Raw genomic sequence first — 6,218 nt, 5'->3', positions numbered from 1 at the left:
TTGAAGCTCGTCACAGTCATTCAATCCTTGAATCCTACTCGGAATACCACAGACAAGGTTTAGACTTTCCGGATTCTCATGAATGCCGCCATCAGTTCTAGCTTATACCACGGAGATTCTGATTAAGGAATCTGAGAGATACTCATTCAATCGTGTATAGAACGGAGGTGGTTGTCAGGCACACGTTCATGATTTGAGGAAGGTGATGAGTGTCACAGATCATCACCTCCATCACAGTTAAGCGCGAATGAACATCTTAGATAGGAACAAGCGTGTTTGAATGGAAAATAGAAATACTTGCATTAATTCATCGAGACACAGCAGAGCTCCTCACCCCCAACAATGGGGTTTAGAGACTCATGCCGTCAGAGAATACAAAGTTTAGATCTAAAATGTCCTGAGATCAAAATAAGTCTCTAAAAGTTGTTTAAATACTAAACTAGTAGCCTAGGGTTACAAAATATGAGTGGACTATGATAGATGATGCAGAGATCCACTTCTAGGGCCCACTTGGTGTGTGCTGGACTGAGACTTAAGCAATTCACGTGCAAAGGCCATTTGTGGAGTTGAACGCCAGTTTTTATGCCAGTTTGGGCGTTCAACTCCAGCTTTTGACCCTTTTCTGGCGCTGGACGCCAGAATTGGGCAGAGAACTGGCGTTGAACGGAAGTTTACATCGTCTATCCTTGTGCAAAGTATGAACTATTATATATTGCTGGAAAGCCCTGGATGTCTACTTTCCAACGAAATTGGAAGCATGCCATTTTGAGTTCTGTAGCTCCCGAAAATCCATTTGAGTGCAGGGAGGTCAGAATCCAACAGCATCAGCAGTCCTTTTTCAGCCTGAATCAGATTTTTGCTCAGCTCCTTCAATTTCAGCCAGAAAAATACCTGAAATTACAGAAAAGCACACAACTCAAAGTAAAGTCCAGAAATATGAATTTTTCCTAAAAACTAGTGAAAATAGACTAAGAACTAACTAAAACATACTCAAAACTACATGAAATTAACCCCAAAAAGCGTATAAAATATCCGCTCATCAAACCCTCTTTGGGAGGCTGGCCATTCGGCCATGCCTGGACCATTATCACTTATGTATTTTCAACGGTAGAGTTTCTACACACCATAGATTAAGGTGTGGAGCTCTGCTGTTCCTCATGAATTAATGCAAAGTACTATTGTTTTTCTATTCAATTGAAGCCTATTTCTTCTCTAAGATATTCATTCGCACACAAGAACATGATGAATGTGATGATTATGTGACGCTCATCACCATTCTCACCAATGAACGTGTGCCTGACAAACACTTCCGTTCTACATGAAAGCAAGCTTGAATGCATATCTCTTAGCCTCCTGATTTACGATTAGAGTCTTCGTGGTATAGGCTAGAATTATTGGCAGCCATTCTTGAGATCCGGAAAGTCTAAACCTTGTCTGTGGTATTTCGAGTAGGATATAGGAAGGGATGGCTGTGACGAGCTTCAAACTCGCGAGTGCTCGGCGTAGTGACAGACGCAAAAGGATTACTGAATCCTATTCCAGTATGATCGAGAACCGACAGATGATTAGCCGTGCGGTGACAGTGCATTTTGGACCATTTTCACTGAGAGGACGGGATGTAGCCATTAACAACGGTGATGCCCAACATACAGCTTGCCATGGAAAGGAATATAAAGGATTGGATGAAAGCAATAGGAAAACAGAGGTTCAGAAGGAATAAAAGCACTTCCATACGCTTATCTGAAATTCTCACCAATGAATTACATAAGTATCTCTATCCTATTTTACGTTTTATTTATCTTTTAATTATTAAAACTATATAACCATTTGAATCTGCCTGACTGACATTTACAAAGTGACCATAGCTTGCTTCAAGTAGACAATCTCCGTGGGATCGACCCTTACTCACGTAAGGTTTATTACTTGGACGACCCAGTGCACTTGCTGGTTAGTTGTGCGAAGTTTTGACAAAGAATTTAGATTAAGAACGTGCGTATAAAGTTTTCAGCGCCGATACCAAGGAATGAACAATCACAATTTCGTGCACCAAGTTTTTGGCGCCGTTGCGGGGGATTGTTCGAGTTTGGACAACTGACGGTTCATCTTGTTGCTCAGATTAGGTAATTTTATTTTATTTTTAAGCTTTTTATTTCTTATTTTCAAAAAAAATACAAAAAAAATTTTCTTCTTTTTCATTTTTCCAAAAATAATTTTTGAAAAAAACAAAAAAAAAATTTAATAAAATCATAAAAACCAAAAATATTGTGTTTCTTATTTGAGTCTTGTGTCAAATTTTAAGTTTGGTGTCAATTGCATCTTTTTAATTTTTCTTAAATTTTCGAAGAACACATGCATTGAGTTTCTTTCTTGTTCTTCATGATCTTCAAGTTGTTCTTGATGAATTTCCTTGTTTGATCTTTGCATTTTCTTGTTTGGTATCTTTTCTTGTTTTTCATATGCATTTTCAATTTGTTAGTGTCTAAAGTTTGAAAATTTCTAAGTTTGGTGTCTTGCATGTTTTTCTTTTCTTAAAAATTTTCAAAAATAAGTTTTTGGTGTTCATCTTGACATTCAAAGTGTTCTTGGTTTTCATCTTGACATTCAAAGTATTCTTGCATGCATCATGTGTTTTGATTCAAAATTTTCATGTTTTGAGTCTTTTTGTTGTTTTTCTCTTTCATCATTAAAAATTCAAAAATCAAAAAAAATATCTTTCCCTTTTTCTTCTCATAAAATTCGAATATTTGAGTTGACTTTTTCAAAAATTTTTAAAATCTAGTTGTTTCTTATGAGTCAAATCAAATTTTCAATTTAAAAATTCTATCTTTTTCAAATCTTTTTCAAAAATCAAATCTTTTTCATTTTTTTTATAATTTTGAAAATTTCAAAATTTATTTTCAAAATCTTTTTCTTATTTCCATTTCATATTTTCGAATTTAATGCTAACAATTAATGTGATTGATTCAAAAATTTTAAGTTTGTTACTTGCCTAGTAAGAAAGGTTCAATCTTTAAATTTTAAAATCATATCTTTTTGTTTCTTGTTAGTCAAGTAACCAACTTTAATTATCAAAATCAAATCTTTTTAAATTTCTTTTTCAAATCTTTTTGAAAATAAGTTTCAATCACATCTTTTTCAAAATCAATTTCAAAATCTTTTCTAACTTCTTATGTTTTCAAAAACTGATTTTCAAATCTTTTTCAAATTAATCCTATCTTTTTGTTTAATTCTTATCTTTTTCAAAACTACCTAACTAATTTTCTCTCTTTTATTTTAGAAAACCCCTCCCCTCTTTTTTAAAATTCCTTTTTAATTAACTATTTATTTTAAATTTTAATTTGATTTAATTTTATTTGTCTTCTTAATTTTCGAATTTCAACTTTAATTTTAAATTAAAAACAAAAATATTTTTATTTTATTTTATTTTCGAATTCTCTCCTCCTCATCTCTTTCTAATTATTTTATTTATCTAATAACACTTCTCTTCATCTTAAAAATTTGAACCCTCTCCCTCTTTCTGTGTTCGAATTCTTTTTCTTCTCTTCTACTCACATAAAGGAACCTCTCTACTGTGGCAAAGAGGATCCCTATTATTTTCTGTTCCCTTCTTTTTCATATGAGCAGGAGAAAGGACAAGAACATTCTTGTTGAAGCTGATCCGGAACCTGAAAGGACTCTGAAGAGGAAGCTAAGAGAAGCTAAAACACAACACTCTGAAGAAGACTTTACTGAAATTTACGAAAAAGAAGTAGAGATGGCCAAAAATAATAACAATGCAAGGAAGATGCTTGGTGACTTTACTGCACCAAATTCCAACTTACATGGAAGAAGCATCTCAATCCCTGCCATTGGAGCAAACAATTTTGAGCTAAAGCCTCAATTAGTTTCTCTCATACAACAGAATTGCAAGTTTCATGGACTTCCATCAGAAGATCCTTTTCAGTTCTATTCTTGCAAATCTGTGATACTGTTAAGATCAATGGGGTTGATCCCGAGGTCTACAGGCTTATGCTTTTTCCGTTTGCTGTAAGAGATAGAGCTAGAATATGGTTGGACTCTCAACCTAAGGATAGCCTGAACTCTTGGGATAAGCTGGTCACGGCTTTCTTAGCCAAGTTCTTTCCTCCTCAAAAGCTTAGCAAGCTTAGAGTGGATGTTCAAACCTTCAAACAGAAAGAAGGTGAATCCCTCTTTGAAGCTTGGGAGAGATATAAGTAACTGACCAAAAAGTGTCCTTCTGACATGCTTTTAGAATGGACCATCCTGGATATATTCTATAATGGTCTGTCTGAATTATCAAAGATGTTATTGGACCATTCTGCAGGTGGATCCATTCACCTAAAGAAAACACTTGCAGAAGCTCAGGAACTCATTGACATGGTTGCAAATAACCAGTTCATGTACACTTCTGAAAGGAATCCTGTGAGTAATGGGATGCCTCAAAGGAAGGGAGTTCTTGAAATTGATACTCTGAATGCCATATTGGCTCAGAATAAAATATTGACTCAACAAGTCAATATGATTTCTCAGAGTCTGAATGGATTGCAAGCTGCATCTAACAGTACTCAAGAGGCATCTTCTAAAGAAGAAGCTTATGATCCTGAGAACCCTGCAATAGCAGAAGTGAATTACATGGGTGAACCCTATGGAAACACCTATAACAAGGCTTTAATAATGGTGGAAGAAACAGGTTTAGCAATAGCAAGCCTTTTCCATCATCCACTCAGCAACAGACAGAGAATTCTGAGCAGAATTCATCTAGCTTAGCAAATATAGTCTCTGATCTATCTAAGGCCACTTTAAGTTTCATGAATGAAACAAGGTCCTCCATTAGAACTTTGGAGGCACAAGTGGGCCAGCTGAGTAAAAGAGTCACTAAAACTCCTCCTAGTACTCTCCCAAGCAATACAGAAGAGAATCCAAAAAGAATGTGCAAGGCCATTACCTTACTTGGTGTGGCCGAACCCAGAGAGGAGGAGGAGGACGTTAATCCTAGTGAGGAAGACCTCCTGGAATGCTCAGTGACCAATAAGGAGTTTCTCTTTGAGGAACCAAAGGAATCTGAGGCTCATCTAGAGACCATAGAGATTCTATTAAACCTCCTTTTGCCCTTCATAAGCTCTGATGAGTATTCATTCTATGAAGAGGATGAAGACATTACTGAAGAGCAAGTTGCTAAATACCTTGGTGCAATCATGAAGCTTAATTCCAAATTATTTGGTAATGAGACTTAGGAAGATGAACCTCCCTTGCTCACCAATGAATTGAATGCATTAGATAGGCATAAATTACCTCAAAAGAAACAAGATCCTGGTAAATTCCTAATTCCCTGTAATATAGGCACCATGACCTTTGAGAAGGCTCTGTGTGACCTGGGATCAGGAATAAACTTAATGCCACTCTCTGTAATGGAAAAACTTGGGATCTTTGAGGTGCAAGCTGCCAGAATCTCATTAGAGATGGCAAACAACTCAAGAAAATAGGCTTATGGACAAGTAGAGGACGTGTTAGTAAAGGTTGAAGGCCTTTACATCCCTGCTGATTTCATAATCCTAGACACTAGGAAGGATGAGGATGAATCCATCATCCTTGGAAGACCCTTCCTAGCCACAACAAGAGCTGTGATTGATGTGGACAGAGGAGAATTGGTCCTTCAACTGAATGAGGACAACCTTGTGTTTAAAACTCAAGGATCTGCTTCTATAACCATGGAGAGTAAGCATGAAAAGCTTCTCTCACTACAGAGTTAACCCAAGCCCCCACAGTCAAACTTTAAGTTTGGTGTTGAGAGGCCACAACCAAACTCTAAGTTTGGTATTGAACCCCCATATTCAAACTCTAAGTTTGGTGTTGGGAGGTTCCAACAATTCTTTGAACATCTGTGAGGCTCCATGAGAGCTCACTGTCAAGCTATTGACATTAAAGAAGCACTTGTTAAGAGGCAACCCAATGTTATTTAATTATATCTATTTTATTTTTATTGTTATTTCGTGTTTTATTAGGTTGATGATCATGTGGAGTCACAAAAACTACTGAAAAATCAAAAACAAAATGAAAAATAGCTTTAAAAAGAGCTCACCCTGGAGGAAGAACTTATTGGCGTTTAAACGCCAGTAAGAAGCATAAAACTGGCGTTTAACGCCGGAAAGAAGCATCAAGCTGGCGTTAAACACCAGAAACAAGCACCAGACTGGCGTTTAACGCCAGAACAGAGCATA

General features: G+C 36.3%; 1 non-coding gene across 1 annotated transcript; it reads right to left on the bottom strand.

The window, feature by feature from the left end:
• Positions 1-4,140: 4,140 nt before the first annotated feature.
• LOC148545713 (small nucleolar RNA R71) lies at positions 4,141-4,248 on the bottom strand. Its single transcript, XR_015900536.1, has one exon. It is a non-coding gene; the product is annotated as a small nucleolar RNA R71 (small nucleolar RNA).
• Positions 4,249-6,218: the final 1,970 nt, after the last annotated feature.

Source organism: Arachis ipaensis, chromosome B9 (genome assembly GCF_059453495.1).
Source record: "Arachis ipaensis isolate K30076 ecotype BB chromosome B9, ASM5945349v1, whole genome shotgun sequence".
Taxonomy (NCBI): Eukaryota; Viridiplantae; Streptophyta; class Magnoliopsida; order Fabales; family Fabaceae; genus Arachis; species Arachis ipaensis.
This window is presented reverse-complemented; position numbering and strand designations above follow the sequence as displayed.